The sequence below is a fragment of the Lutra lutra genome, chromosome 8 (genome assembly GCF_902655055.1).
Source record: "Lutra lutra chromosome 8, mLutLut1.2, whole genome shotgun sequence".
Classification (NCBI taxonomy): Eukaryota; Metazoa; Chordata; class Mammalia; order Carnivora; family Mustelidae; genus Lutra; species Lutra lutra.
Window position 1 is genome coordinate 75,615,027 of NC_062285.1, and position 21,953 is coordinate 75,636,979.

The 21,953-nt window shown below is 35.2% G+C and overlaps 1 protein-coding gene across 10 annotated transcripts in view; it reads right to left on the reverse strand.

Annotated features, from left to right (window-relative positions):
• The window catches only part of LMNTD1 (lamin tail domain containing 1), a 529,118-nt gene that overhangs the window by 394,366 nt on the left and 112,799 nt on the right, over window positions 1-21,953 (reverse strand). For 7 of the 10 annotated variants that reach the window (XR_007129288.1, XM_047740017.1, XM_047740012.1 and 4 more), the window contains exon 2: window positions 1,481-1,590. The exons of 2 other annotated variants lie outside the window; for them this stretch is intronic. The gene's annotated coding sequence lies outside the window, so the exon portion shown is untranslated. Of the gene's footprint in view, window positions 1-1,480; window positions 1,591-12,321; window positions 12,646-21,953 lie in introns of those variants that run through there. One more of the 10 variants, XM_047740016.1, reaches the window with a different exon arrangement.

The window sequence follows — 21,953 nt, forward strand, 5'->3', positions numbered from 1 at the left end:
AACATGAAATGAACATGAAAATCTCACAAAATACTAGCCAATAGGATCCAACATTACATTAAAAGGATTATTCACCATGACCAAGTAGGATTTATTCTAGAGCTGCAAGGGCACTTCAATATGCACAAATCAATCAAAGTGATACAATACATTAATAAAAGAAAGGACAAGAACCATATGATACTATCAATAGATGCAGAAAAAGCATCTGTTAAAGTACAGCATCCTTTCTTGATCAAAACTCTTCTAAGTATAGGGATAGAAGGTACATACCTCAATGCCATAAAAGCCATCTATGAAAAACCCAGCGAATACCATTCTCAGTGGGGAAAAACTGAGAGCTTTCCCCTAAGGTTAGGAACACGGCAGGGATGTCTACTAAAACCAATGCTATTCAACATAATACTAGAAGTCCTAGCCTCAGCAATTGGACAACAAAGAGAAATCCATCAAAATCCCAGAGGAAAACACAGGCAGTAACCTCCATGATCTCAGCTGCAGCAACTTCTTGCTAGACACTTCTCAAAGGCAAGGGAAATAAAGGCAAAAATGAAGTATTGGGACTTCATCAAGATAAAAAGCTTTTGCATAGTAAAGGAAATAGTGGACAAAACCAAGAGACAACTGACAGAAGGGGAGAAGGTATTTGTAAATGCCTTATCAGGTAAAGGACTAGTATCCAAAACCTATAAAGAACTTATCAAACTCAACACCCAAAAAACAAATAATCTGGTTAAGAAATGGGCAGAAGACATGAACAGACATTTCTCCAAAGAAGACATCCAAATGGCCAACAGACATTTGCTCAACATCACTCAGCATCAAGGAAATACAAATCAAAACCACAATGAGATACCACCTCACACCAGTCAGTATGGATTTCTAGGTGGTAAATCTATGTTCTGATTCTTATTTTATTGTAGATATTTCTGCTAAAAAAAATAAACAGTAGGCATTACTGATTTGATTACTGCCTTTCTTTGGTTGTTTTTATTTAATATATCTAAGATGAAAAGAGAAAATTTGGTGTGACAAATATATATTCTATTTTGATGACCATGCCATGAAATGTTCAAAAGAATACAGTGGAATTAATATATGTTGATTCTGGACTAGAAGAGACCACACATGAAGGTTGTACACATTGGATCTATAGTCAAGAGGAGATTAGATAGATTAAAAGCATGAGTTTGAGGTTCCCTTATAATTAAATATAATGAATCATTGTAACTTTAAAAGCAAAAGTAAATCTAAGCAATTTAAAAATCAATTTCTTAAGAAAGTTTCATTTTTTCATTGAGTAAAAAGCTATTTTAGTTGTAAAAGACTGTGATTCACAATCCATATTAGGGAGAAACACGGTCCTAACCTTTAGGAATTATGTCTTGCTCTTTCTTTCCCCAAACAACTATCTTAACAAATGTCTTTCAAATCAAGTGGTAGAAACCACAGAAGTCATGTCAGTCTGCATTTGCTTTACCTAATTGATGATCTCAAGAATGAGGAAGGGATGATGTCTCCATTAAGCTGTCAGCGCCCGCCAATATGCACACAGCATTGTAAATTGCCCATTTCTTCACTGTGCTCCCCCTATTTTAAAATATTAGAATAGGAGTCAGGCCCAGAAGGATCCCAGAGGAATATTTTCTGCCCTTGCCTGCTCTATCTCCCTGAATTCTGCAACCTCACAATGACATAATGCTTCAAATCTCATTTTGTGGGAGTCACAAGGTCAAACTGGTCAGTTCTATGCAGTTCCAAACAATAGGTGCCATTTAATATGTAGTTTTTCCTGATTCATAGCAATTTTAATACTATCACAAATAGGAATGAACGTTATTTCTTTCTAAACCAGTAAACCAGGCAGATACCCCTTCATGGCCAGAAAACAACATAAAACAATAACATTTGGTTAGGCAGAGTGATCTTTCCCATCAGTACAATACTCATCAGGTGGATAATGACTGAGTTAATGGCTATTAGATGGTTTGTATTAAAGAAATAATATCAACTGCTGAATATTTGCTGTGTTCCATTCACAACGCTTATTTCCTATCTTACAACTTTTGCAACTGTTTTCCCAATTTTGTAGATGAGGAAACAAAAGCTTACAGAACCTATGACACTGCTAGCAGCAGAACCAGGATTTGAACACTGCTTCACATTTTAACTTTAGAGTTAATTTTAGACTTCACATAGGAAGCTGTGCAGGACAAACACACAGAGAAACCATGCTTGGTCCACCACAAAACTATGACATAGAGAAGAAGAAAATATTATTTTTTCCAAAAATTTGATATGTGTATGAGGGTGTTACACAGGAAATTTACCTAAATTCCATTATGAAACAAAAGAAAAACTAAAGAGCATGGAAAGTTGGTACTCTTTCAGGAATAATAATAATAACATAACACCCTTAAAACCCCTACTAAAAGCCCTGCCTTTTTCTTTTTAAGTTTCCCATCTGTGCTTCTATAAGCATGAAATTGAAAGAAGACACCCCTACGCCAAACAAATCTAAATTTCCTATATGAATTCTCTAGAATGTCTCCTTTTCCAACCTCCTTATTTTTATTTTATTCTTTATTTTGTTCCAGTGCATTCTACATCAAAGCAATAGTTCCCAGCCTCCCTTTCAAATCTCTAAATCTCATTGTCTTTATTCGATTTCTTCTCACTCTATTCTACTATTTTCATTTTTATGGCCCATCTTACTCTTTCTATTTTCTTCTGTGGCTGTGAACATTATGAATACCCCTGCTCCTGTCCCTGTGAATGTTATAAATCCTCTGCCTATATGATCTTTATTTTTCTCACTTTCTGTCTGGCATAGCTAAAACAAACCCCATATTTACATAATAGATAATATCTATATAATCTCCTGTGTATATATTTGCCAAAGAGAAGCAAAAATATGTCTGTTAATTCATGAATTTATTTGTAGTTGAGATTATCATTTTATTCCAGAGTATATATTAATTATATAGATTCTTTGACATTTAATTACACATCTAGCAAGCATTTTTTAAAAGAATCATTAAAAAATGAATTATATCAAATGGCAAATACACAAAAACCTCCCGTAATAGTGATAATTATGACTGATAATTTATCACCTTGTAGAGATAATAAAGATGGCAATAATGATGGTAAATCTATGACTAAATATTATTATCCTTGTATACACACAAAAAAAACCCTATCTTCCCTAAGTCATGGTAAATAAGCCTAAAATGAATAAGCCTACATACAGTGGTGGTTGACTGTAATCATGCCACTAGTATTGTCTCTTGCACAAATCCTACTTAGTGATTTTGAATTTTATGTATTTCCAAAGGCATTGCCAGATGTCAGTGAATACATAAAGAATACAAAAGATTTTAAAAAATAGAAAAAGTGCCTTAAAATATTATCAACTACCAATACTTTTCTTTTTTTTTTTTTTTTTTAAAGATTTTATTTATTTATTTGACAGAGAGAAATCACAAGTAAGCAGAGAGGCAGGCAGAGAGAGAGGAGGAAGCAGGCTCCCTGCTGAGCAGAAAGCCCGATGTGGGGCTCGAACCCAAGACCTGGGATCATGACCTGAGCCGAAGGCAGCAGCTTAACCCACTGAGCCACCCAGGCGCCCCTACCAATACTTTTCTATTAACAACTTCCAGAAAGCTTAAAAGTAATTCTCATTGTACTCTATATCGTATATAATCCAGGTTCACATTTACTTACATAACTGCTGCTGTAAGGCAACAGGATTTTAAGACATTGTCCCTATATGTTGAGTCACATTCAGTCTAGATAGAACAAATGAGACAAAGCATAAAAACCCAGGAGTAGGTGGGAGCATTAAATTCTTGCTCGATTTGTTTGTTTATTTGTTTCTATGCTACTTTTCAGGATGACAGAGAATAAAAGCATTACTGTTCTTGATCAAGGAAGGAGAGTAGGAAAAAGAAGAAAATGTTTCTAAAGTCAGAACATGTCAAAGAAATGGCCAAAAAATGCCTTAATTCATCTATTATAATTCTAGCTTCAGGAAGAATAAGAAAAGCATATTGTTCTTTTGAATCCCAGAAAGAAAAAAAAATCCAACAAATGAATTTGTGAAGTCAAACTTAATTTAAGAAAATAAATTGAGTAAGAAAAGCTAAGATTTGCTTTGATGCTTAATCAATTGAATTGTATTGGTGCTCTTTTTACCGTGAATTATGGGACACATTAAAATACTTAATTCATATTCATTTGCCATTGATTTAGTTAAATGGCTGTTGGCCACTGTTACAATAAAGACTAATAATAACGATAGAACTGAGAAAGATATATTGTGGCCCATGAATCATTTTTCAATACTAGAGGTAAAATAGATTCCAGGATTCTGGAGCCAATCTGTATGGGTTCAAATCCCAACTCCGTCACTTATTAAATGTGTAACCATAGGCAATTTACCTAACCACTCTGTGTCTCAATTTCCTCATGTTTAAATATGGATAATAATAGTATCTACCCCCATAGAGTTGTTATAGAAATTAAATTAGTTAATAAATGTAAAAATTCAGAAAAAAGTCCCTCCCATATATTAGGCACTATTTAAGTATCTGCTGTTATTTGAAAGCTATTTTTGAAAAAAATATGTGACTAATTATGACATTCACTTCTGGGTTTTTTTGTTGTTGTTGTTGTTTTAAGATTTTATTTTTTTATTTGACAGAGAGAGAGAGACAGTGAGAGAGGGAACACAAACGGGGAGAGTGGGAGAGGAAGAAGCAGGCTTCCTGCAGGGAGCCAGAAGCAGGCTTCCTGCAGGGAGCCAGAAGCAGGCTCCATCCCAGAACCCTGGGATCATGAGCCGAATGCACACGCTCAACAACTGAACCACCCAGGCACCCCTCACTTCTGGTTTTAATAATACTCATAAAACCAGAAATAGAAAAAAAATTCTTAATTTAAAGTATCAGTTAAGAATGCTTCTGGTGGAAAATAACAGAAAACTCCATGAATGGTGGTTTAAGCTACAAAAACATTTTGTGTTTATTTTAGAATAATTTCAGAAGCAGAGTCTCAGTACTGGGTCAGTGAGCCAAAAATATCACACAGGACTCTGGCTCATTCCAGCTTTGTGTTCTGACCATGCTTAGCTGTCAGCTCTTCATTCTCATGCTGGTTGCTTATGATTAGAAGGGCTGCCACCACTGCACACATCAAGAGTAGATGTAGGGAAAGGAGAATTGCCAACAAGTTCTGTACTCACATATAAACTGACACCTATCTCCTAAGAGGATTCAAGTTATCTCTCTCTCTCTCAAAACACTAGCAGACTTCTCTAAGAGAAGTAACAGACTCTCCAGCGTCCATAATGAGAGGCCACAGAAAGGCTTTTGGGTCAGCCCATGAACAACAGTCTTTGATAGACAGTCTATCAGAAACCAACAACAAATGTCAAACATATGGTGAAACACTCAAAAGTATTCTGATTGAAGCTCAGAACAAGAAAATCTGCTTATTTACAGCTATTATTCAATATTTTTAGGGAGGCCATAGCCAGTGGCTATAAGCAATGAAAATCAAAGATAATCAACCGAAAAATTTATATTTGAAATGAAATAAAATTATAATTCAATTCCTTGGCTCACTAATGGTAATAATCTACTGAAACACACAAGTACACAAAGATGTGTGTATAAAATTGCAGAATTATTAGCAGTACTCAAAAACTGGAAGTGATGTAAGTACCCATCACCAGAGTGGGATTTAATAAATTATAGTCCATTCATAATGTAACATACCATGGAGATATTTGAAAGAATGACATATATCCATACATAATAAGGAAAAATGCTTGCCATATATTGTCCAGTGAATTAAGCAAGTTATACATGTAGAGGATGATCCCATTTTGATTTTAAAATATATGTAAATTTATATAAATTATATACATACATTTGCATATGTTTCAGGACCAGGACTAGGGGGAAGCAAGTGAGGTGCTTAGAGCACAAAATGTAAGGTGCTCACTCTCAAAGCCTCTTTAATTTTACATACTAGATGCCTCACTCACTGTACCAGAGTTCTGGCCTTGATGAGGGCCTTGAAAAATCCTTGAGAAGAACCATACATGAGTAAAGGAATATTTTCATTTTAACCCTTTTTTACTTATATGTTTATTTGAAATTTTTTTTTAAGGAAACATTGAAGCAAATTGTTTAATGAGTACTGTATCCAAGGGACCAATGGCTACCACACAGCAGTAAAAGACTTTCTTTAGCCTGGGGCCCCTTACAGTGCAACAACACGTTAATATTTGAGCAGCCTTTCCTGTTCACTTCCACATAATTTTTCTGAATTTTCATTTATTTTATTAATTCTCCAATCCTTTGACAGAGGAAATACTATCAACACTGAATGTATGAATGATCATACTTGTTTCTAACTGTATTTTTTAATGTTCTCAATGCTTTTTACTAATAGTAAAAGCTCTTCCAGGGTCAGTTTCTGTATAATCACCATGTAATCGACTGAGCAAAACTTTAATGACTCTTTAACAGCACAGAAAGTGGTCAGTCATTTGCCAAATAATTACATTAGCTGAAGTCACTGGTCTATGTATCAATAGATACTCCACTGACCATGGAATCTCTCCATGAATATGAGTGACTTCAGTCTTTTCATTCAGTCTATTTATCTTTCCTTCTGATCAAAATTCATTCCCTTTGTTGTTTTGTTTTTCCAAGTTTTGAGCTTTACATGGTTCTTTAAATGTGATTTGATAACCTTATTTTTTCAGGAGAGCATATTTGTTGTAACATAGTAACCTTTAGTAATTAAAACTAACAATTGGCTTAGCTTTATTTATTATGCATGCTTTTTATTTTATTATGCATACAAAATGTAAAGAGTAGAAAGTGTGCCCTGTTTTATACTAATAATAAATTGACACAATCTTCTTGCTATTTTTATATTACCTCCAGAGGTGTGAAATGTTTCCATTGTGTTTTGTTTTTCAAAGACAGGTCTAATAGCTTTCTTCTCTGTTTTAAAACCTTCCAAACCCATCCATAAAATATTCTACCCATAATTCCACCATCCAGATTCACAATTATAAATTAGCAAATGGCTGAAATAAACAAAACATATTTCAAAATACAGATTACCTGGTTTTTATTTTTCCCAAGTGTAATTTTAAAGCAAACGCAGGGTTCCCAAATCTGCTGTGATACCAGCATGTCACAAGTCAGTTTATGGAAGAGTGAAACCTTTATCTAATTCGGCCAGCTGTTTGGGCTCCATTATGCCAAACAATGGATTTGATCATTTTTCCTAATGACTTGATTAACTTTGGTAACATGAAAATACTGATAGTTGCTTAGAAATTAAACTTAAGGTGATGTCAATTTATAATTTGAACCAAAGTTCCATTTCAATAGGATAGGTGCTTATTTATTCCTTTAGAGAATAAATAAGCTAAATTGATATTTTAATATGGAATAAACTGGTTCATGTTTTTGGATTCATATCTGTTTATAAATTTTATCTACATTTCCTACTTGAACAAAGAGTGAACTCACTTTTAAGGAAAAGAGATTAACTATTTTTAAATTAGTAGACCATCCTATTTCAGTCATGTGGCTCTTTTTTTGGCTAGATTGAGTTGTATGAAAAATAATATTAATTTGGTTCCTAATACAGTTAGTTAGCCTTGAGAAATTTAAATCTCTCAAATTCCTTTAGCAGTCCACTGTTTGTTTCCATTACTATAATTACATGGAAGCATCTGTCAATAATCTCTATTGAATATTTTAGATGTTTCTTTCCAGACCTCCGTTTACCTATTTATAAACAATTGTAAAATTAGAAAGTTAAAAGAAAAAAATCTCTATCATTCCAAAATTCTACAATTCTATCTGAATTTTGAAATGGTCTAATAAAAATATATTCTTGCTTCATGTTATTTGATGGGCATAATTTTTTTCTTTTAAAATTTCTGCCTAGGGTACCTGGGAGGCTCAGATGGCTAAATGTCTGCCTTTGGCTCAGGTCATGATCTTGGGGTTTTGGGACTGAGTCCTGCATCAGGCTCCCCGCTCAATGGGAGCCTGCTTCTCCCTCTGCCTCTCTGTCTGTCTCCCATGAACAAATAAATAAAACCTTTAAACAAATAAAAAATAAATAAAATTTCTGCCTAATTACCACATTTCTCAGCCACTATTACAAAGTAACTACTTATTATTAGCATGATTTGAATTAGATGTCTTAATAAGATATCTTATTTGCAAAGGATGGAAGCATAGTATCATGTTACTGTAAGCAAAAACAAAAATGATGGTTCATATATCTGGGAGATTCAAGGGCTTACGAGCTTTGGGTGGAACAAGCATAATCCAAGTGGTCAAATGTTGTCAGGCATTTGGATGTCTCCATGTCCACTTTGGTTTGGGTTTATTTCCAGGCGTATTTTTCATGGATAGCATAAAAATGACTGCCATTAGCTTCATTTGTCTTTACATCCAATGAATTCAGGCAATGAAATTGTTATAAAAGTGCACATTTTTCCTGATAGCTCTAAAGCCCTAGGACGAACTCTGTTTGGCCTGACATGCCTAATGTAGCCAAATCTGAACTAATTCCAGCGGCCAAGAGGATATGTATGCTCATTGGCCAGACCTGGATTACACACACCAACCCTGACATCAACTATTTTAATCACGGAAGTCACTCAGATTGGATCTGTGTGGACCAGAGTGGAGGAATGATTCCCCCTCAAAATCAGGTGTGCCACATTTAATGAGAAAGAACATAGGGCTACCCACCGTGCCAACTTGCAACAGCATTCCATCAACCTGAGTCCCTAAACAGTATACTCTACCATCCAATCTATTTGTGCAGCTGTTGTTAATGTAGTTGAGTGCAAAATGTTTATGACATTGACTTGATATTTTCCAGAATCTAGTATCTTACATGAAGTGATGAAACTTTTTTTTTTTTTAAGATTTTATTTATTTGTCAGAGAGAGAGGGAGAGAGAGCAAGCACAGGCAGACAGAATGGCAGGCAGAGGCAGAGGGAGAAGCAGGCTCCTGCTGAGCAAGGAGCCCGATGCGGGACTCGATCCCAGGACGCTGGAATCATGACCTGAGCCGAAGGCAGCTGCTTAAACAACTGAGCCACCCAGGCGTCCCGTGATGAAACATTTTTAAAAACAAGTATAAAATATATTCCAGTCTAGTATAGAAATGTCTTTTATCAGTATTTTTCAATTAGTTTTTTTATTTTTTCAACTTTCCTATGTATTATCTAATTTATAATTTAATATGATAATGAATAGAAAACAATTAGATAACAATTGTTCAAAATACATAACATTGTTTAGTACACTTGCTTTATTAAATCCACTTACAGCATCTATCTACTCAGAGTAAAATCTTATTTTATCAATTAAGACCCTGATATAAGATCCAAGATAGACACACAAGAGTCAGCAACTAGATTCTAACATGCTTATCACTTCTAAAAAAATTAATTTTAGGCAATTGAAACTTTCAAGTAATTTTCTTTAATAAATATTTAAAATTATCAATAATAAAAATAAATTCAGCACTTTGACTCAAAGTCTTACTTGTACTTCCCCCAGCATTTTAATTGTATAAAATTAATCATCTTCATTTATCCAAAATATATTTACTATCAGGTAATAAGCTCTTTGGAGAATTCTTCACTTAAGTAAGCCTTCTCAAACAAGGTGTACTGTGCTTGAAGTGAACGTATCATTTCAGGTGCAAATTGAGTAGACTGGAGCGTAATGTGACTCACAAAGCCAGATATCTTGCTCCTCCAAACAGTCTTATGTCGTCGGAATCAAGCACCACTGGCTACCTTTAGGCAATTAGGGAACCAATTTACCAGGTTAGTCAGCCTAAAGAACAAGTAGCACTTTTTCCTTCTTCCCTTCCTCCCTCCCTTCCTTCCTTCCTTTCTTTCTTTGTTTCTTTTCCTTTTCTTTCTCCCTTCTTTCCTTCCTTCCTCTCTCTCTCTCTCTCTCTCTTTCTTTCTTTCAAGAAACATGACATTTATTTCTCCTGGCAGTTTAACCAGGTTCTGAGTAGGCGACTTTTTGCTTCTTCAGACATATTATGTAAAGACATTCAATAAATCAATGACTCTAATTTGAAATATTTGTAATGCTGGAAAAAAGCCAACTGCTTCCTTTTCATGGAACTGTAACACTTTTACAAAAGTAACAGCCATTGCTTGCCTTTAAATATATATGTATGTATACATATATATATATATATATATATATATATATATATATTTAATATTTGGTTATAAAAATTGTAGGAAGACCTGATCTGATTATGGATAAGGCTCTTGGGGCTTTGTTATGGAAAAAAATCTTTTGTTTTTTAATTTTTTATTTTTTTATTATTTGTTTCAGGGGTAAAGTTCTGTGATTCATCAGTCTTTTATAATATGGGAAAAATCTTAACACAAGTGTTCAGCTCCATTCCATGAAGGAAAGCCTAATGAGAATCAGAAGGTGACCCTACCCTCCTTTCTAAGCAATAAGAAGAGATTATTGCTGAGAGAGACCAGTGCACCATTGGAAAGGCCTTTTCCAAATCAGGCCAAGCTTGATTTTCACACTTACCCCATTTTTCCCTTTGGTGAAATTTCCCTAGATGCCACATATCCTGGGTGTAATATCCGTGGTCATGAGAAGTGATCCATGTAGTAAGGAGTAAGAAAACAAGGAAGTGTTCTGTTTTAGAGACCCAGTAAACAGGATCCGACTCTAGTGGGCAGTAGCCCAAAGTATTACCTAGGAATTCATCCACAGTAAAAGAATAAAGGAGCAAATATAATGCTTAAGAGCCTGGACTTCTTAATTAAATTGACCTAAGGTCCAAGTACCTTTACCACTCATGAGCTGAGTGACTGGGGAAAACTGTCTTGCATTTCCATCACCCTCTTTCCTTATCCAGAAAGTGAACATACTAATAGTATCTATAGTGTAGGGGAGTATTATGAGTTCCTGGCACAAAATAAAGTATGCACTCTAAAGTAGGGGTAAAATAGTGGCCCAGAGACTGGTGATGGTGTTGTGAAAGCTGACTGACAAAGGAGAAGGGCTGAATAAGGAAACAGAGTGTCCCTTTACTGAAGTCAGCCACACTGTCACAGCAGGCAGGGAATGGGCATCTGTCCACACCCACACTGGGCGGCCCCGTAGCCAGTTGGCCATCCTTCTAAAAATGGAACGTGTGGTTGCAGTGCAAGACACTATCAAACTGACTTCAAGAGTCCTTCAGCGAAGGTTAATCATAGATTAAAAGTAAAATAAATAAACCCTCTGGTTTGAAAATAATTTCTCTATGTCCTCTAGTCTGTTTCCCTTCCCCTAGACAGAACTCCATTTAAACATCACAAAAAATGTAACATGACTTTAATTTCAAATATCTGTAGAGAAATAATTTTCACAACCTCACCTGACAAACTATTTCAGCAGCTCACAATCTTTACTTCAGAAAGATAAAAAAAATGTTGCCTGGGTATACAACAATCATTTCTAATGCATAATGATATTCTGTCTCTAATGGCCAATTCTTATTCTTTCTGAAGGGTTTACTTCCTTTAACCAATTTCCAGATTAGTACATTGAGTCCTTAATGGAAAAAAAAAGTATAATATTTTAAGTTAGAGTTCCACATACAATGTCATATTTAGAGCATTCTGATTTGAAACCATGGGTGTGAATTTCAGTTCCAGCTTCTCACTACAGTTTAGTCTGACTCTCATAAGAGACTAGTCTCCTCTCTCCCCTCCAAAATATGCCTTGCTTTCATTGTCCTCAGCTGTCCCATCCACTAGACTCACCTGGGGAGCATTTAAAACCTTCTGATGCTGGGGCCCCAACCCAGAGATTCAAGTTAATTGGCCTGGGGTGTGGACTGTCATTGCTTTGTTCCTTAAAATTCTCAGAGTGATCCTAGCAAATTGAGAGTCATTGCTCTTTGCGGAATTATGCATGCAAAGGCACCAAATACCCCTTTCTCTTTCTTTTGTTCCTTAGTTTCACAATTTAGTCATTTTAAGAAAGATTATAATATGAACACGATCTCTTTAATTAAGAATACGTAGATGATTGCATAATGATTCTGTCTTTTGAGTGATTTGGAGAGCAATGATATAGTAACTCCTACAGTTACTATAAAATCGTCTCATAAATTCTATTTTAAAATTATTGAAACTGTTCACCAGCTAGTGAACTTTTTTTCCTATAAACCAAACTAGACACAAATTTCTATGAAACTAAGTAATAACCATTTTTCACCTTCCATACAGAGAGGTATCTGTTCCTAATAATGTCACTACTACTCTCCCAGGCATCCAGACCTGACTCTTCCTTCTCTACCACAGTGCCTTGTAGTGAGTTAAATAGAGCTCATTTCATTTTCAGTTTACAAATAAAAACACCGTATTTGGTGGTGGTGGTTCAGGTACTCGATGCCTCCTCCTGTTTTACAGTGATTTTTTAATCTGTGATTCTCTCTGAGAACACTTCCCCTGCTGTTTCTAGAGCTGTCAGATTCCTGCCTCTCCATATTGTTCACCAGACCTTCATTTAACAAATATATCAGAGGCACCTAATATGTGCAGGACATGCCAGAAGATCCAGTTCTGCCATGGAGATTGCTCTTCAGAAGGAGAGACAAAATAAAGGACAAATAAATCAACATGAAAATGTCCTGTATGTAGTACAGAGAATGTAATAGTCACAATCTCGTATTCCATAGAACACACTTTGGAAATTCCCCCTCCCTGATTATCACCAACTCTAAAATGACTTATTTAATCCCAAGAAATCTTTCACTTCCCTCTTACCAACAAAATCCTATAGAATTAGGTCTAGCTTAAGTTTCCAGAATTTCTTCTGTTGAAATCTCACTCTGACTGTTTTATCTTAAAGCTCAGGAGAGAAATGTTGAAAGAGGTACGCTGTAACATTTCAAATGAACTTACTCTTGCTTGGAACTCCCAATACGTTGATTATTTTCCTCCTCTTCTTTGTCATTTTCTGTTGGCTTTGATTCTAAATTTTCTTCATATTCTAGTTCTTACACTGAACAAAGATGAGATATTTTCATCTCCTTCTATTAATTTGGATATTCTTTCTCTTCACCTAGCACTTGAATTCAGTCTGGCCAGCACCATTTTTACTCTACCCCTAAGTTTTGTTGACAAGCCTAGAGGGTCCACATTATCTGGACTTGGCAAATATATATGCTACTTCCAACTCTGTTGATATACTAGTTATTCAACAAATATTTACTGACCATCTGCTATGTTCTAAGATCCATATGTTGCACAGGTGTTACAAAGATGAACAAGATATGGCCCATCTTCTATGGAAGTTTACACATGCTTAACACAGGATAAGGCCAGTTGGTTAAACAAACAAACAAACAAAATACTATTAAAGTGGAGAATCATAACATAAATAACTGAAGTGTATAATTTTCACTTTAAACCTTTAAATATTTACTGACTCACCAAACTTTAGATATAGGGTCAAGGTCTTTTCTTCCATTGCTTATTGGAATTTTGCATGCCCTTTCTTGCAGAGCCACAACACATCATCTATAATTTCTAGTTTCAATTTGCTTAAACAGAGTAAGAATGTTACAACATTATAGAAGTATCTGTACCAAAACCATTGAGATTTTTGTGATTTTTTCCCAGTCTTGCTCATACTTATTCTGATAGCACTTGTTTTAGCATTTCATTTTTATAGTCTTTCCAAAGTATTCAGATGTATTTTCAAAAAAAACTATCTTTCATTCCACATGTAATATTTCATCAGTTTGTTTAATTAAATTACTTGTTTTAAAATATCAAGTATAATTAACATAATCAGGTTTGAGACTCTTGCTAAGTGCACCCCAGGGGAGGGAAGCAAAGACTTGCAAACAAGAAAGGGAGACCTTCCAGCTGGGAGCAGTTAGTGCACCTTGGATATCAATTCGTACATCTCAGAGACAGCAGGGAATGCTCTGGTTAATCTGGCAAGGGTGCTTAAGAGATCTACTCCATATTATATTATTGCAATACAATATAAATACTTTAATAAAGGCTTATGCAAAATTTTGTATATCTTAAAAGGATCCTTCCCCATTATCCAGCAAGAATGTTGTTTTGGACAGATTTCTTCTTCTCCCTCTTCTTCTTCCTCTTCCTCCTCCGCATTCTGTCTTCCTCCTCCTCCCCTTCCTCTCCTAATCCTAACAGTCCTCCTCCTCCTTCTTGGTCTTTTACCTTTATTTCAATTTATCTTTTGGAACAAGCAATATAATTCTATACTCCAGAATTTTTAAGGTAAATCAGTGTAAAGTATCTTTGCTACCCCTGCTCCCTAGCTGCCAGCCCTTTTTTTCCAGAGGCAACCAATGTTACCAGTTCTTTCTGTGTCCTTGAACAATTTTTTAAATGAATATAAAAACACATCAAACACATAATCATATACATTCTTTTTTTTCTTTTATAAAAATACAAAATGTTAGCAAACTAATTTTGTCATTTCTAGGATGTTTTGAAATTTTCCTTCTCCCTCATGGGAGACAGAATATTCATCAAGCAGATCAAGAACTTGTCAAATGCTCTGTGTTTTGCTGACTAAGGCTTCCAGCAGATGGCCAGATTATGTCCCCATTACTACTATATCTTGATTCTGTGCCAGTTTTGTAAAATATATCAAGAAGACATCATCTGTTTCCTCTCTAAGTTCAGTTCAACATCATTTCTTTCTCATTTATTCATTTCTAAGGTATATATTTGGTGTATTTCCTTAGAGGTGTATCTTCTTGACATACAGTATTGTTAAATCTTTCCTCCTATTAGATTTTTAGTTATTGCTTATTTATTTGGTGCATGAGATAAGCTATTTCATGAAAATACTTCTAACAAGTCTAGGCTTATATGTCTACATACATGTTGCAATGTCCATTCCTTTTATTTACAAGCCATGTGTTTTACATTTGTTGTAGTATTTTGAATTTTAAGCAATACTTCCAGTGTCTTCTAATTATTTTCTCATGTGAGTCACTGAGAAGTTCCTTCAGTCTTATTTTTCATTTCATGTCCTATCTGTTTTTCTCCAGTGAAATCAGCATCATGACTTTATCTTGGAGTTTGCTTTGTTTTCTTTACATTTTCAGTGTAGAGCCCTCTTGAACAAGTCAGCTGACCTCTGGAAAAACACATTTGTTCTTCCCCATTTGGAATACTCAAGTCACCCAAGAGCCTATCATTCCAGGATATTAAGTCATGGTCCAGGTATCTAAGCCATTTCACTAACACTAACTGCATTGTTAGTAGTTCCCTTCCCAGAGATTCCCCTATCTTCCAAATGTTCTACTCCAATGAAAAAGAAACAATGGAAACATGACCTATAGTCCACCAGTTTCCTACTTAAAATTTCAGAGTCCCTAAAGATACTTTCCTAATCTTTTGTTAGTGTCTTTTTTCTGTTCAAGAACGAACAATTTGTTAATTTGCCAGCTTTAATTAATCCATTACTTTATCCAACAAATATTTATTTAGTGCCAAGGGCTGGAGTTATTAAAAATTATTAAATTTTATAGTAATTTATTATTGTATAACAATAGTGTATATAATTTAAACTGGTTAGTATTACATAAAAGCATGTTACAAAAGATAGGATCAGTGAGGACAAAGTAACTAAATCTGGTAGGTAGCCAAGTAATAGAAGCAAGTAGGAAGGCTTTAGAAAAGAGAAAATCTGGAATTCTAGAAGTAAGTAGGAATATGTCAGGCAGGTAAGGCAAAAAAGTGCATACAGGCAGGCAGAGGATTTTGTGCAAAAGCACAGAGGTATGAATACACATGTAAAACCTAAACTAAAGAAACATCAGTAGTAATGAACAGGTGAATACAGAGTAGGGAGATAGTCTAGAGTTAGAATTTATAAGGTTTTCTGACCATTAAGATATGGGGAATGAGAGAAAGGTAGGATTCCAGAATGACTAAGTTTGATAAGGGGTAGACTGATAGATGGTGAAGTCTGGAATGAGGGAGCATGAAATTGGAACAGGTTTGGGTGTTAGACTGATGATAATGAACTCAACTGTACATATATAGATTTTGACGTAGCTATAAGCTATTCAAGCAGAGGAGCCCCCGCCAAGCTATGAGAACTATCAGTCTGAGCCCAAAAGTGAAGATGAATAAAACTTAAGCATGGGAAATTGTTAAAGCAAAGTTTGATATGGATTGAAAAGTTAATTAGAAGTAAACAAACAGGGCATCTTCTCTTAAATACTCTTTCAAATAATAGGTAAAATTTGGAACAATTTTTAATCCATTTATGTCTTAACAGGCTAATAAAGGAAAAATATATAGTAATAGAAACATTAGTAATAGAAATAGAATAGTAATAGAAAAACCACATAACTTCCAGGGAAGATGATGGAGTAGGAGGGCCCTAAACTCACCTCATCCCACAGATACAAATAGATAACACTCTCACCAGAGCAAACAACACAGAAGAGGACCAAAGATGGGCCAAAAAAACTCCACAACTAAATATAGGGAAGAGACCACATAGAAGAGGGTAGAAAAGGTAAGGACTCCATAGAAACTAAACCTTGTAGGTCTGAACACTGGAGGATGGAAGCTATAGACACAGAGAAGGGAGAGAAACAGACTCTCATGAGAGACAGACTATCACATTGGGGAGCATGCAAAGGGAAGCAAAATTCCCCAAGCATTCGTCTTTGAAAATCAGAAGGTCTGAATTTTGTTAGTGCTTACAACCAATGGGACTTAAAGCCTGAAACTCTCAAAATTAGCAGGTTCTGCTCTGTGAGGGCCCAACAGCAATAGGAAGCTGAGTCCCTGTCCTTAAAGAGACTGCACAACAAAGAGCCCTCAGAGATAGAGCTTAGAAGCAGCAGAAACTTAGAAAGTCTAAGTTTCTTTCTTAGAAAGACCAGAGGCTTATAGGAGAAAGAATTAGTTACTAATCTCAGAGTTCACTGAGGGGCTTCTCTGGAAACAAAGGAACTGGCAGGTACCATTTCCCTCCCTTGCCCCTCATTTTTTATATATATATATATATATATATATATATATATATATATATATTTCATTCATTCACTTGACAGAGAGAGAGATATCACAAGTAGGCAGAGAAGCCAGCAGAGAGAGAGGGGGAAGGAGGCTCCCCGCCAAGCAGAGCCCAACGCAGGGCTCAATCCCACCGGGATCATGACCCGAGCAGAAGGCAGAGGCTTAACCCACTGAGCCACCCAGGCACCCCTCATTTGAAACACACAGCCACTTGCAGGAACCAGTGCAGAGTTAGCACTCACACCCAGCCCCCAGCCCCAGCCAGACTTGCCTCAGTCCCAGTGTTGTGGATCCCCTCCCTCCCTCAGAATACCTATGCAAACCTTACCATCTGTTTCTTGCCTTCCTCAAAGCATGCACAACAGTATGCTAAAACTGTACACCTGCCAGCAAGCTCTGTGGAACAGCCCCTTGCCTGCCTCGTCTTCACAGCAGCTGCCTGTCCCAGTGGAGGAGGACCAATGCCATCTAGTTAAAAGTGCACCTCCTGCCCACTACTTTCAAGAGCAAGAGATAAAACTGACATTCCTAAAACAGAGAAAACAGACACAGAGAGTTTGGCAAAATGTGACAAAAGAATATGTCACAAAATAAAGAACAGGACAAAACCAGAGCAAGAGACCTAAGCAAAAAAGTTATAAATAGCATGTCTGTTGGAAAATTTAAAATAATGATCATAAAGATATGCACTGGACTTGAGAAAAGAATGGAGGACATCAGTAAGACCTTTAAGACAGAGATAAAAAAGAACCAATCAGAGATGAAGAATACAATAAATGAAGCTAAGAATACACTTGATAGATTAAATAGCAGGCTGGGAAAATCAGAGGAATAAAATAATGAACTAGAAGACACAGTATGGAAAGTAATTAAGCTGAAAAAAATGAAAAAACCACAGAATTGTGCAAAACAAGAATACACTTAGGAAACTCAGTGATGCCATCAAGCATAATAATATTCTCATTATAAGGATCCCAGAAGGAGAAGAGAGAGAAAGGGGGGCAGATAATTTATTTGAAGAAATAAAAGCTGAGGAAGGAAATTGATATACAGATCCAGGAGACACAGAGATTCCCCCAACAAAATCAACCAAAGGAGTTCCACACCAAGACACATAGTAATCAAAATGGCAAAAAATAGTGATAAAGAAAAAAGCATCAAGAAAAAAGAAGACAGATTCCCAAGGGAAACCCCATAAGGCTATCAGCAGGTTTTTCAGCAGAAACTTTGCAGGCCAGAAGGAGTGGTATGATATATTCAAACTTCAGCTAAGAATATTCTACACAGCAAGGCTATCATTCAGAACAGAATCAGAGATAAAGGATTCCTCAGACAATCAAAAACTAAAGGTGTTCATGACCAATAAATGAACCCTTCAAGAAATTAAAGGAGACTCTTTGAGTAGAAAGGAAAGACCAAAAGTGATAGTATAAGAAGTATGTAATGCAAAAGCATTGAAATAAGTATTTATGTATGTACCCAAAACATGGGGCTCAAACTCAAGTAACCATCAACTTTTTTTAATATAGACTACTATATGGAGAAGATACTATATACAAGCCTAATGGTAACCACAAATCAAAAACCACTAATAAATATGCAAAAAATAAAGAGAAGAAATCCAAGTATATCACTAAAGAAAAACCACAAACCATGAAAGAGAGAAAGGATCAGAGAAAAACTATAGCAACAATCACAAAAAAAGTAAAAAATGGCAACAAACACATAGCTATCAATAATTACTTTGAAACCTGGCGATTAACAGACCTGTACCCCTGGGGCTAATAATACATTAAATAAAAATTTAAAATTAAAAAAAATTACTTTGAATGTAAATGGACTAAATGTTCCAGTCAAAAGACATAGGGTGACAGAATGGATGAAAAGACAAGACTCATCTATATACTGCCTATAAGAGAATCATTTTAGACCAAAAGACAATTGAAGATTGAAAGTGAGGGGATAGAGAAACACCATACAAATGAATGTCAAAAGAAAGCCAGAGTCGCAATACTTAATACTGAGCAAAATAAGCTTTAAACAAAGACTGTAGCAAGAGACAGAGAAGGACATTATATAATCATAAAGGGGACAATCCAACAAGAAGATATAACAATTATAAATATTTATGCACCCAATATGGGAGCACCTAAATACATAAGACAGTTAATAACAAACATAAAGGAACTAATCGATAATAATACAATAATAGGAGGAGACTTTAACACTCCATGCATGTCAACGGTTAAATCATCCAAACAAAATAGCAACAAGGAAACAGTGGCTTTGAATGACACACTGGACAAGATGGATTTAACAGATATTTTCAGAACTTTGCATCCTAAAACAGCAGAATACATATTATTTTCAAGTGCACATAGAACATTGTCCAGAAGAGATCACATATTAGGCCACAAAACAAGCCTCCACAAATTCAAGAAGACCAAAGTCATACCATGCATCTTTTCTGACCAAATCTCTACAAAATTAGAAGTCAACCACAAGAAAAAAATCCAGAAACACCACAAATACATAGAGCTTAAATAACAAGTTAATAAACAACAAATGGGTCAACCAAGAAATCAAAGATGAAATCAAAAAATGTATAGAAACAGGGATGCCTGGGTGGCTCAGTTGGTTAAGCATCTGCCTTTGGCTCAGGTCATAATCCCAGGGGCCTGAGATTGAGTCCCACATTGGGCTCCTTGCTTAGTGGGGAGGCTGCTTCTCCCTCTCCCTCTGCCCCTCCCCCTGCTTATGCCATCTCTTTCTTTTTCTCTCTCTCTGACAAATAAATAAATAAAATCTTTAAAAAAAATTTTTAAGTATATGGAAACAAATGAAAATGAAGATACAACAGTCCAAAATCTTTGGAATACAGCAAAAGCAGTTCTACAAGGGAAGTGTATATATAACAATAGAGGCCTACCTCAACAAGCAAGAAAAATCTCATATAAACAACTTAACCTTAATTGTAAATGAGCTAGAGAAAGAACAACCAACAAAATCCAAAAACAGTAAAAGGAAGGAAATAATAAAGATTAGAGCAGAAATAAATGATAGAGAAACTAATTTTTTAAAAAAAGAACAAATCAATGAAACCAGGAGCTGTTTCTCTGAAAAGATCAACAAAATTGATAAACTTCTACTAACACTCATCAAAAAGAAAGAGTACAATCAGATAAAATAACAAATGAAAGGGGAGAAAAAACAACCAACATCTCAGAAATACAAACAATTATAAAAGATATTATGAAAAATGCATGCCAGCAAGTTGAACAACCTGGAAGAAGTGGATAAATTCCTAGAAACATAACAATACTGAAGCAGGAGGAAATAGAAAATTTGAACACACTGATTACCAGCAAGGAGATTAAATCAGTAATCAAAAAATTCCCTACAAACAAAAGTCCAGGACCAGATGGCTTCACAAGCAAATTCTACCAGACATTTAAAGAAGAGTTAATACCTATTCTTCCCAAACTACTCCATAAAATAGAAGAAGGAAAAGTTCCAAATTCATTCTATTAGGCCAGTATCACCCTGATAACAAAAACAGATAAAGACACCACAAAAAAAGAGTGCTACAGGCCAGTATTTCTGAAGAACATAGATGCAAAAATCCTCAACAAAATACTAGCAAACTGAATCCAACAATATATTAAAAAACCATTCACCACAATATGATTTGCAAGTCAGTGTGATACATATCTATAAGAGAAAAGATAAAATAAAATCCAATAGATGCAGAAAAGCTTTTGACAAAGTACAACATCTATTTATGACAAAAGCCCTCAACAAAGAAGGTTTAGAGGGAACATCTTCAACATAAAAAAGGCTATGTATAAGAAACCCACAGTGAACATCATACTCAATGGGAAAAACAGAGCTTTCCCCCTAAGGTCAGGAACAAGATAAGAATGTCCACTCCCACCACTTTTATTCAACATAGCACCGAAAGTCCTACCCACAGCATTCAGACAACAAAAAGCATTAAAAGGAATCGAAATCAGCAAGGAAGAAGTAAAGCTTCTTTTTGCAGATGATATGATACTTTATATAGAAAACTTGAAAGACTCCACCAAAAAACTGTTAGAACTGATACATGAATTCAGTGAAGTCACAGAATATAAAAATCAGTGTGCAGAAATTGGTTGCATTTCTATACACTAATAATGAAGAAGCAGAGAGAGAAATTAAGAAAATGATCCCATTTACAATTGTACCCAAAAGAGTAAAATACCTGGGAATGGAGGAGACATACCTGTACTCTGAAAACTATAAAACACTGATGCATATAAAAAAAATAGATGAAAGAAATTGAAGATGACATAAAAAAAAATAGAAAGAAATCCCATGCTCATGGATTGGAAGAATAAATATTGTTAAAATGTCTATAATACCCAAAGCAATCCATACATTTAATGCAATCCTTATCAAAATACCAAAAGCAATTTTCCCAAAATTTCCCATTTTATATGGAACCACAAAAGACCAAAAATAACCAAGGCAATCTTGAAGAAGAAAAGCAAAGCTGGAGGCATCACAATTCCACATGTCAAGTTATATTGCAAAGCTGTAGTAATCAAAACAGTATGGTACTGGCACAATAACAGACTCATATATCAATAGAACAGAATAGAAAATCCAGAAATAAACTCATAATTATATGGTCAACCAATCTGTAAGAAAGCAGAAAAGAAAAAACTGTCCCTTCAACGAATCATTTTGGGAAAACTGGACAGGTACATGCAAAAAATTAAAATGGACCCACTTTCTTATACCATACACAAAAATAAACCCAAAATGTGTTAAAGA